The 12,285-nt window shown below is 37.3% G+C and overlaps 1 protein-coding gene and 1 long non-coding RNA gene across 3 annotated transcripts in view; one reads left to right on the plus strand and one right to left on the minus strand.

The window, feature by feature from the left end:
* LOC309619725 (uncharacterized protein) overlaps nt 1-12,285 on the plus strand; it is a 72,180-nt gene that overhangs the window by 31,327 nt on the left and 28,568 nt on the right. The window lies entirely within an intron of this gene.
* LOC309626425 lies at nt 185-10,949 on the minus strand. Of its 2 annotated transcripts, none has more exons than XR_014243179.1 (3): nt 10,914-10,949; nt 8,663-8,764; nt 185-8,346 (listed from the first exon to the last, which is right to left on the minus strand). It is a non-coding gene; the product is annotated as an uncharacterized lncRNA (long non-coding RNA). The 2 variants fall into 2 exon arrangements; XR_014243180.1 differs by lacking the exon at nt 10,914-10,949 and adding an exon at nt 10,012-10,087.

Below are 12,285 nucleotides of genomic sequence, written 5' to 3' on the forward strand. Positions count from 1 at the left end.
GATCTTTTCTAGTGCTGTTTTTTTTTTTTTTTTTTTCTGGTCTCTATTTCTTCTCTATTCTTTATATTTTCCACCTTCTACTGACCTTGAGCTTTGTTTGTTCTTCTTTTTCTAATTCCTTTAGGTGGTAGGTTAGGTTGTTTATTTGAAATTTTTCATGTTTCTTGAGGAAGATCTGTATCGCTATAAACTTCCCTCTCAGAAGTCCTTTTGTTGCATTTCATAGATTTTGGAAAGTTGTGTTTTCATTTTCATTTGTCTCAAAATATTTTCTGATTTCCTCCTTGATTTCTTCATTGCCTCATTGGTTTTTCAGTAGTGTGTTGTTTAATGTCCACATGTTTAATCTTTTCCCATTTTTCTCTATGTAATTGATATCTATGGGTTGGACAAAATATTTGTTTGGCTTTTTCTGTGAGATGGCTCTAGTAGCACTTAGTTGTCTTTAACTTCATTTGAAACAATTTTGTTAGATTGTATTGTGACAGCTGTCATATCAATGTTCATTTAAAAAAAGACATCAAAATTGGTGAATTTTTGTGTAGCCACTTTAATATTGAAGATGGAAGAAAAAAAGCAACATTTTTGGCATATTATGCTTTATTATTTCAAGAAAGGTAAAAACACAACTGAAATTCAAGAAAAGGTTTGTGCAGTGTATGGAGAAGGTGCTGTGACTGATCGAATGTGTCAAAGGTGGCTTGTGAAGTTTTGTGCTGGAGATTTCTTGCTGGACAATGCTCCACCATAGGGTAGACCAGTTGAGTTGATGGCAATCACATCAAAACAATAATTGAAAACAATCAACATTATACCACATGGGAGATAGCCGACATACTCAAAATATCCAAATCAAGCACTGAAAATCATTTGCACCAGCTTGGTTATGTGAATTGCTTTGATGTTTGGGTTTCCCATAAGTTAAGCGAAGAAAACGTTCTTGACCGTATTTCCTCATGAAATTATCTACTTAAATGTAATGAAAGTGTTCCGTGTTTAAAACAAATTGTGATGGGCGATGAAAAGTGGATATACACTAACGTGGAACAGAAGAGATCATGGGGCAAGCAAAATGGACCACCACCAACCACACCAAAGGCCGGTCTTCATCCAGAGAAGGTGATGTTGTGTATATGGTGGGATTGGAATGGAGTCCTCTATTATGAGCTCCTTCCAGAAAACCAAATGATTAATTCTAACAGATACTGCTCCCAATTAGACCAACTGAAAGCAGCACTCAATGAAAAGCATCCAGAATTAGTCAACAGAAAACGCATAATCTTCCATCAGGATAACACAAGACTGCATGTTTCTTTGATGACCAGGCAAAACCTGTTACCGCTTGGCTGTGAAGTTCTGATTCATCCACCATGTTCACCAAACATTGCACCTTTGGATTCCCATTTATTCTGGTCTTTACAAAATTTTCTTAATGCAAAAAATTTCAATTCCCTGGAAGACTGTAAAAGGCACCTGGAACAGTTCTTTGCTCAAAAAGGTAAAAAGTATTGGGAAGATTCAATTATGGAGTTGCCTGAAAAACAGCAGAAGGTAGTGGAATAAAAGGGTGAATACGTTGTTCAATAAAGTTCTTGGTGAAAATGAAAAATGTGTCTTTTATCTTTACTTAAAAACCACAGGCACTTTTTGGCCCACCCAATAGTTTCATACCACTGTGGTTGGAAAAAATGCTTGATATAATTTCCATCCGCTTAAATTCGTTGAGACTTGTTTTGTGGTCTAGGATGTGATCTGTCCTGGAGAATTCCAGGTGCACTTGAAAAGAATGTGTATTCTATTTTTGGATTTAATGTCCAGTGAATATCTATTAAGTCCAATGGGTCTATGGTGTCATTTAAGACCACTGTTGCCTTATTGACTTTCTGTCTGGATGATTTGTCCATTGATATAAGTGGGGTGGTAAAGTTTCCTAATATTATTGTATTATTTTCAGTTTTTCCTTTTACATCTCTTAGTATTTGTTTTATATATTTAGGTGCTCCTGTATTGGGTGTATATATGTTAATGAGTATAATAGCCTCTTCTTGTTTTGATCCCTTTATCATTATATAATTCCCTTTCTGTCTTTTGCTATAGCCTTTGATATAAAGTCTATTCTGTCTGATATGAATATTGCTACCCCCACATTTTTGCCATTTCTGTTTCATGAAATATCTTTTTTCATCCTCTCCCTTTCAGTCTGTGTGTCTTTAACTCTGAAGTGAATGTCTTATAGGTAGCATATAGAAGAGTTTTATTTTTTTATCTAATCAACCACCCTATGTCTTTGGGTTGGAGCATTTAGTCTATTCATATTTAAATTTATTATTGGTAGATATGTATTTATTGCCATCTTGTTACTTGATTTCAGGGAGTTTTTGCAGTTCTCTGTTCATTTCTTCTTTTTGTTTCTTGCCTTTTGTGTTGATGTTTTTCTTTAGTAGTATGCTCTGTTCCTTTCATTTTAGTTTTTGTGTAACTATTATAGATTTTAAAATTGTGGTTACCATGGGATTCATATATGTTGACCTGTAACTGTATCTATTTGTTTTAAATTACTAGTCATTTAAGTTTACACACATTCTAAATCATCTACCTTTTTTACTCCCCTCCCCACATTTTGTTTTTGATTTCATATTTTACATCTTCATCTTTATCCTTTAAGTATTTATTGTAGTTATAGTTGCTCTTATAATTTTTTTATTTTTAATCTTTGTATTGAATTATTTAAGTGGTTGTTCCTCAGTCTTTACTATATATTTGCCTTTCCTAGTGGGATTTTTCATTTCCTGTTGATTCTTCTTTTCCACTTAGAGAAGATCCATCAACAATTTATTTTAGGGTAGGTTTAGTATTGATTAACTCTTTTAGTTTTTACAGTGAAGAGTGTTGTTTTCTCACTTCCTCCACAAGTTAAATAGTGTTAGGTACTTCAAAGATCCTATCGGAAGCTGACATCTGCTCCCTGGAGTATGGAAACACTAACATTGGTGCCCAACACATACCTAAAATCTTCTAATAGTTAAAGGTTGACCGGAGTAGTTTGCAGCAACAGAGAGAAGAGAGAGGGCTGCTGGGAGCAGCCTGCCCTTCTAGTGGTCAATTAAGCAGGCACATATGAGTTTTTATCCTGGGTGTACTGACTGGTGGGGAGGTGTCTCTGGACTTGGATGATCTTGAAATAAACCCTGCACAAGATCACAAGATGTCTAAATGACAGGTGTTTGACTTCAATACAGAAAGAAGATTATATGAATGAATAAATCTCTAGAAGAGAGTATTTGAAGAAAGGAATCAAAAGTGGACCACAGGAGGAAACTGCCAATGGGAGGGTCCAAGAAGGGGATCAGCAAATAACTCAAATCATTTTTATAGGAAAAAGATCTAAGTCACATACACAGGGCAAAAAAGCCAGATTACTAGTGTATCATGTAAGATGATTTCCTTTTCCTTAATTCCTTGGACTTCAAGGTCACAACTTCAAGGTATTATAAACATGAGTTGGTGTGTCTAGGGGAAGGTAGAGCTGGGAAATGAGAAGGAAAAAGACATACTTCTCCTGTGCTGTGTGCTTACAATGCTGATCAGACCTGGGTATGTAAGTGGGGTCTGAATGCGAGGTGAAAAAAAGAGGAGAAACTTTGAATCAAATTTGAGAGGGAGATTTTAAAATTTATATCAAGTTGAACTTTTTATTTACTTTGAAAAAAAGATTATTCATTAATCTGAGAGTGACTAATGAACTAATGGCAGGAAAGAATGCTCCAATAAAGTAGTTTAAATGGATACTTTTGAGACAGAATAAAGTTGTTTTCTGCTTACACAGAACTAGGTACAAAATATTAACTGTTCAAATGTAAGAACAATATCTAATTTAAGGAATAAAAATAAGATAAGCTTAAATACAAACAAAGTAGTATGTTAGATGCTATGTGTGGGGAGTGAGGTAGATATTTGTTCTGTAGTACTTTTAAGGCTTTGTTAAGTATGACTGTTAAAAGATAAGAGTAACTGAAGAATGTTAACAAACTGAAGTGTATGACTTACAAAACAATAGAGGAAGAGTTAAAAAGAATATTGAGATATCATGGTAAAAATAATGAATGTTGTATGTGATGTACATGATACTATTGAGTTTTTATTATTATTATTATTTCTAACATGAGGTATATCTCCAGAGAGGTACCTAGAAGAATTGGTTGACTCTAACATGGATGGAAATTGCTCACATTATGAGACGCTAATCACCAAAGTGGAAGATAGACAACTCTCATTCCCAGACGTTCCAATGGGGAGGCATGTGATTTATATTCTGTCAAGCAGATACACCTATGTGAGACTGGTATGGAGACATGAGCAACCCAATATGCAATTGTTTACTGCAGATATGAAGGCAGAGGCATCCATACATTCAGAGCTGACATTGGTGGAGCTTCTGACATGAGACCATTATGCCAGGTGGTAATGGATGTGCTGTTTTCTCTTGAGATGTCTTCACTGTGTGGTTGGTATTGTTCTTGGTGAAACAGCAGTAGAGTTTGGCCACCCTGCCATCCTAGAGAATCTGTCTGCTGCCCATCAGACTTAAAAATCAATTTCCTTTTTTATTTAAGTTACTGAGGAGATTCCATTTGTTGCAAAAAAGATCCTCGAACGTTACATGTGCTGAAACAATTTTGGTAGGTTAATATTTTTGTATTAATAAATTGTTTTTTACTTTTCCTCTGTTTCTTGTCCTTCCATGCTAGAAATTTTCCCTGAGTGGCTCCCAGGGTGTGATGTCACAGCAGAGGGGGAGAAAGAAAAAATGGAGTCAAGTTTTCGGTTTTGTTGGATTATAGTTATGATTCTCAGAGGAATGGAAAGGAATGTATTTTGATCTAGAGTTCCATTTTTGTGATTGTAGAAATTATACTTGGAACTGTGGGAATAGGGTAAAACTAAGAAAAGAGGGGAAGAGAGAGATGTTGGGTGACCTGGAAATGAGACAGTAATTATCTAGAGGGATTTTATAGACAGAGAAGTTGAACATACATTCATAAATCTATTTTGCACAGGCGTAAGCACTTCCCTTAATAGTGTCCAGGAGTCCCATCAGTGACCATAGCAATGCAGCCTCCACCCAATGGAGAATTGTACACTGTCTGCAGCCTGAAGTTAATTGTCCCACACCTCCCTTATTGGAAGTCGTCATGTGACCCAATGACCACTTGGCAGGAGTGATGCTTAACTGTGCTCCATGGTTTGTTCACTCCCATCAGATTTTTCCTGTGTACACAACACTCCAACTCTATCCCAGGTCCAAAGTAAACCCTTGAGTAAGAGCATGGAGCTGAGAAAATCTAGAAGGGTGGTGTATGAGTGGGAAAAAAGTCTACCCTGAACAGAACCTGTCTGATATCGTTCCATTGTAAAATGCACCCCAATTTAAAGTCTCTCTAGAGTCAATATGCATGATTTAAAATATAGGATCCAGTTAGGGATCATACTAATCACTATAATTGAGGATGAATTGAAGTACTCTCTAGGTTAACACATTGCCTTCACATTTTGTTTCATCTTTGCAAACTTTATGGCTCAACAAAAATTCAAGTCTCATGTTTTTGAGTTTAGTTTAGTGGCAATTGTTTGACTTCTTGAAGTTGCTTGTTTAACTTGTTCCTAGCAGACAGGAGTGGGTTAGGAAATTACATTCCTTGGATTTTTAGAAAATGTTACATGTTGGGAATGATTCTCTGTATCTCATCTGGATAGCATTAATCTCTTTAAGAAGTTTCACACTCTCCTTCTTGAATCCCTGTTCAAGAAGACGTTCTTTTTCCTAAAAGGGAAAGTGGAGACTGTACTCACACAACCTAAAACATTTCCCACATTTGCTAAATAATTTCCCCTGTCCATACCTACATTAATCCCTCATAAATTTTTGAAACTTGTTTTTGAAATCTCTTCCTCCCTTAACTTCCATTATATCACTCTTCCTTGAGTCTCCTATGCCTGTCAATAATTTTTCTGGGCTTGCTTTAGTTGCAGAAGTGTTCTTCGCTTTATAGTTTCTAAAATATTAGTGACCCAGAATTAATTTTGTGGCCCCCTTCAGCCACAGGCAACACAGTCTTTCTGGAAAAACTCTTTTTACCCCCTCAACTCTGATCTATGCAGTGTGGACTCTTAAATACATATCTAAGGTAAGGAGGTAAGGAAGATGGATGAAATCCAATAGGAAGGTTACTACATGATTCAGAATCACAGCAGATGTTTGATCAGGAAATTTAATAACAGTCTCCAAAATTTGGTGGCAGAGGTAATAGAAAACAGTTGACATCAAGTCTGCACTGGTCCTTACTGTATCTCTGGGAGGACAACCCAAATCAATATAGACTTGGAGTAGGGCATGGAGTACTAGCAGCCTGGGTATTTAATTATGTAGTTAATTGTGTAGATGGTCATGAAGTCTTCCTACTCATTAGGGTGCCTCCAGAGATAAAGTCACCAGGTATGGCAGAAACAGTCACTGTGGACTCCACTCAGTAGGTGAGACAGGCCAGATATTTTCCCACAAGGAAGGACTCAGATAAGTTACTTATCTCTCATGAAATTACAATTTCCTCTTTTGAAACATGACAATATAACATGTACCTGTAACATAACATGAGGATTTGATCACAGAATATCTGTAAAGTCACTGTGCAGTGCCTGGTAATGAATAGTTATGGTTTATTAGTAATTTAGTAATGAAGGGCTCCATGAGATTTGATCCTGCAAGTAAATAGCCTTTAGTAACCAGAGATGGTCAGGGGTAGAAGCAGTAAGAGAATGAAATGTCTACTAGTGTTTGGGCTAGAAAAGTTCTTAAATTAACCTAGTGCTCTAACTTCTAACAAGTGTTTTTTTTTTTATAATATCTTTACTGGAGTATAATTTCTTTACAATGTTGTGTTAGTTTCTGCTGTAAAACAAAGTAAATCAGTTGTATGTATACATATATCCCCATATCTCCTCCCTCTTGCGTCTCCCTCCCACCCTCCATATCCCACCCCTCTAGGTGGTCACAAAGCATCAAGCTGATCTCCTTGTGCTATGCAGCAGCTTCCCACTAGCCATCCATTTTACATTTGGTAGTGTATATATGTCAATGCTACTCTCTCACTTCATCCCAGCTTCCCCTTCACCCTGTGTCCTCAAGTCCGTTCTCTATGTCTGTGTCTTTATTCCTGCCCTGCCGCTAGGTTCATCAGTACCGTTTTTTAAGATTCCATATATATTCATTAGCATATGGTATTTGTTTTTCTCTTTCTGACTTACTTCACTCTGTATGACAGTCTCTAGATCCATCCACGTCTCTACAAATGACTCAATTTTTTTCCTTTTTATGGCTGAGTAATATTCCATTGTATATATGTGCCACATCTTCTTTATCCATTCATCTGTCCATGGACATTTAGGTTGCTTCCATGTCCTGGCTATTGTATATAGTGCTGCAATGAACATTGTGGTACGTGAGTCTTTTTGAATTATGGTTTTTTCAGGGTATATGCCTAGTAGTGGGATTCCTGGATCAGAGGAAAACACAGGCAGAACACTCTATGACATAAATCACAGCAAGATCCTTTTTGACCTACCTCCTAGAGTAATGGAAATAAACAAATGGGATCTAATGAAACTTAAAAGCTTTTGCACAGCAAAGGAAACCATAAACAAGAAGAAAAGACAACCCTCAGAATGGGAGAAAATATTTGCAAACAAAACAACTGACAAAGGATTAATCTCCAAAATATACAAGCAGCTCATGCAGCTCAATATTAAAAAAACCAAACAACCCAATCCAAAAATGGGTGGAAGACCTAAATAGACACTTCTCCATAGCAGACATACAGATTGCCATCAAACACATGAAAAGATGCTCAACATCACTCATCAGAGAAATGCAAATCAAAACCACAATGAGGTATCACCTCACACCAGTCAGAATGGCCATCATCAAAAAATCTACAAACAATAAATGCTGGTGAAGATGTGGAGAAAAGGGAACTCTCCTGCACTGTTGGTGAGAATGTAAATTGATACAGCCACTATGGAGAACAGTATGGACGTTCTTTCAAAAACTAAGCAGTGTTTTTGATTCAGCACAGAATGGAGATAACACAATCGAATACCTGAAATTTAAGCATTAGAACCCTCCCTTGCTCTGCCATTAACTAGGCCCTCTCCTTTTCCATTTTCTCAGCCAACTGTTTCATATGTTCATGACAACTCTTTTCTTTTTCTTGCATTATCTGCCCATTCTTCTTTTGCATTTCCTCCAAAATTTTGTTTGCAGCTTCTACAGATTCAGACTTCTCCACTCCACTGAAGAAGAAAAATAAGCAGAGAAATATGAGGATTAAATTGTTATAGCTTTGTTTTGCCGTTCACCCCTTTTTGCTTGTTTGTTTTATTCTTATTTCATATAGAAAACTTCTTTGGGTAATTTTTGCACTCAGTAATCAGAAGAGTAATCAGAAGACAGATTAACATAAATATTGGTTAAGAAAAGAATCCCCTAAAGCTATGATCTATACTTGATATTTTTTGCTCTATAGTAATATTCCAGGTGGACTACTGTGGCTAACATTAACATTTCTAGGGCTTTCCAACTATCTAGAGTGTTTTCAGCTGTTCTCACCTTCGATCTCTTTTTCCTTTTTTGTAAGTGACTGATCAGTCTGTAGAAGTGCATAGCCACATCCTCCTTGGAATCCAAATATTTCTTCAGTATCTCTTCTGCCTATTGATAACAGAGGAAATTAGAATTAGGAAATAGAAACTATGGGTCAAAGTAAAACCTAGCAGTATGTCTCTTAATTCAATTTCATTTTAGCACCCATTTTAGAATTTAAATACCATTTCAACCTAAACTGGCTTAAAACCCAATTCTGGATCCATCCTCAAATTTGCTTTATTCTCAGTCACCACAATTTTAGTAATTTAATTAGTAAATCTTGTCTTCTAATTGTATGGGTTAAAAACCTTATGGTTATCCTTTATGTCCTTTTTTTCTCCCAAGTCCCAGGTACCATCATCAGCTAATGGTGTTTGCTCTGACTTCAAGATAAAACCAGCCAGGGCCTATCAATTGTCACCTGTTCCTCCCGACAACCTGGTCCAAGACATCATCACTTCTTACCTGGACCATGACATTAGCTTCATAATTGGTCTCCCTACCTCCTTCCACTCTTGCTTCCCTATAGTCTGTTTTCCTCAGATCAGCTAGTGTTGTGTTATATTACTTTAAGAAAGATCACTTCACTTTGATGCACCAAATCCTCTGCTGATTTTCCAACTCTTCCCTAGTAAAATTGAAACGTCTCTCAGTGGCCTCCAGGATGCTACTTTGTTTAGCATTTGGCCTCTGAGCATCTCTCTGACCTCACCTCCTGCCACCTCTTCCCTTGCTCACTGCCCTCTTGCCACATTTCCTGGTATTCCTAGAACATAAACCAATTTATCCTTCTGGGATTTTCTGTTGTTTGAAAGTTTCTTCTTCTAGATGCCCATTTGGCTCACTCCTTGACTTCTTTGAAGATTCTTCTGAAACAGTACCTCACGAGAGAGGCCTTCTCTAAAAACCTACATATAAAATAGTACCACATTTCCTTCCTCTCCTATGACTGTACCCTACATTGTTTTTCTTCAGGGTACTTTTTGTCACTGTGATAGTGACTTCTGGAGTCACCCAAATATTATTCTCCCCATTGCCTTAGAAACAGAACTCATTTTTTTCCACCAGGGCACATTGTGGACCGTGATAAAATGTTGCATTTTCTAGTCAACCTCCTTGGTGGCTGAGGTGACCATACGATTAAAGTCTGGCCAATACCACTTACACAGAGGTGTTATATGGTACTTTTTGCAGAACACCTTAAAGACAGTTGACCCAGAGACATTTACTCTTCTGTTTTTCCCTTTTCTTTCCATCTATAATGTGGAAGTAATAGATGAAACTCTAGCAGCCATCTTAGACCATAAACTGACCTTGAAGATGGAAGCTGGGCGCTAAAGTGCTGGAGCAGAACAAGGAAAGGGCCTGGGAACAGGATGATCTTTTTCCATCTGTAATGTGGAAGTAATAGATGAAACTCTAGCAGCCATCTTAGACCATAAACTGACCTTGAAGATGGAAGCTGGGCGCTAAAGTGCTGGAGCAGAACGAGGAAAGGGCCTGGGAACAGGATGATTGTGGAGTTGTCATGGCAGCCTGGACTCCCTCTGCCTTACTTCTTATATGTAAGAGAGAAAGAAACTTTTGCCATTTTAGGCCACTCTAGTTTTGTTTTATTTTGTTTTGTTTTTGAGTAATATGTGCCCAAACTTAATTCTAACTGATATCACCTGAGTATACCAGCATAGAAGTATAGTTAAGAGCACAGAGTTGCTATAAGCATTTCCAGTCCAGCTGTACACTTATTACCTGTACATTCTCAGGTGAGTTATTTTACTTCTCTGTGTCTCAGTTTTCTTATTAATAAAATGGGGATATTAACAATATGTATTTCCTGACGTTGTTGTAAGGATTGAATGAGTTAAGCCCATTCATTTGTCTGAAACAAAATATGCTCTATATGTATTAGCTGTTATTATTATTAGTTTTTTCTGTAAGCTATAATTTGTTGATTGCTTGATGAATACTTTGAGAGAACTAGTTTATTCTTATTTAATTGCCCTAACTCCAGAAATTTGATAATATCTGGCATATCGTTAGGCCTGAATAGACAATAGTTGGATGATTGAATGACTAAATTATTGAATAAATTCTACAAACACTTTTGAGGGCTCCATCTGTGCTTCCAAGAAGGAATCTGCTATTCATCCCATGGTAGTCTCTCCTACTGAATAAATCAATGAATGGATCAATGAAAGGTAGAGGCACTGTTTACCAATCACATTTTGGTTGTTCCCACTGTAGTTTGAAAGAGTCACTTCAGCAAGGCCCAAGAAATGGTGTTCAGTAGGTAGTTTACCAGTATCCCCTTTCTGGGGGCCTGGTAGTACTTATTCTTTAGCTCTTGCTTCTTCCAAACAAAAAACCAATAACCTCCTGGTTTAGAAAATGTTCCTTGCTTCACATCTTCACATAGATGGCCAAAAGTATCCTGAAGTAAAGCCATGCAGTAATCTGAGGATGCTTTCATATTCTGCTTACAAAAGTCATCTTGGGGCTTCCCTGGTGACGCAGTGGTTGAGAATCTGACTGCTAATGCAGGGGACACGGGTTCGCGCCCTGGTCTGGGAAGATCCCACATGCCCCGGAGCAGCTAGGCCCGTGAGCCACAACTACTGAGCCTGCGCGTCTGGAGCCTGTGCTCCGCAACAAGAGAGGCCGCGATAGTGAGAGGCCCGCGCACCGCGATGAAGAGTGGCCCCCGCTTGCCACAACTAGAGAAAGCCCTCGCACAGAAACGAAGACCCAACATAGCAATCAATCAATCAATCAATAAATCTTTAAAAAAAAAAAAAGTCATCTTGCTTTGCTTCTAACCGTTCCTGTGAAGGGAAAAAAATTGCACAGATGGTACAGTAAGACATGACTAGGATGTTAACCACACATAAATTACTGGGAAATGCTTCTCCTGCAAAGATTGTGGCGTATAAACATGACACACCCCTCACCAAGCTGGGAGATTCTAGAATACCCCTAAACAGAGTGCTGGTTTAAAAACTACATCTGTGTGATTATCTGAAGCTTCTTTTCCATACTTCTCTTGCTTCAGAGAATGATTCTCAAAGCACAGACGCTGTTCCATATGAAACTTCTTTTTTCAAGTCTCTAATTTCAGAAATAGTTTAGAGCACAAACATCCAGTAGGACAGGCCTGCAGGGAGTTCCTGGTTTCACCACTTTGTGATTTAGTGACACTCAACCTTATTAAAATGAGGTTTCCTTGTTGGTAAAACAGGGGAAATTATATCTATGTCACAGATATCTTGTCAGGATTATATGTGGTGATGTAAAGTGCTAAGTTCAGTGACTTTTCCATAAATGTTCATTAATGTGTCAATGTCAGTGGTACATTTAAAATTATAATATTTTTGCATATTTTCTCAGTATAAGGTTAAGGAAGGTAATGGAGACTTTACCCCAGGTATTTTCTGTATTACGAAAGTCTAATATAACATTTACCTACATTAAAACATTAAAGAGAACTTATACATTAAACTTTTTCTTTAGTCTAGAAAAATGTCCATTGTCTACTGACCTTCACTATTTAGTTTCATCAAAATTCTGAATGCAGCAAGGTATGATTTGTA

The sequence above is a fragment of the Balaenoptera borealis genome (assembly GCF_965194805.1).
Source record: "Balaenoptera borealis genome assembly, chromosome: 1".
Taxonomy (NCBI): Eukaryota; Metazoa; Chordata; class Mammalia; order Artiodactyla; family Balaenopteridae; genus Balaenoptera; species Balaenoptera borealis.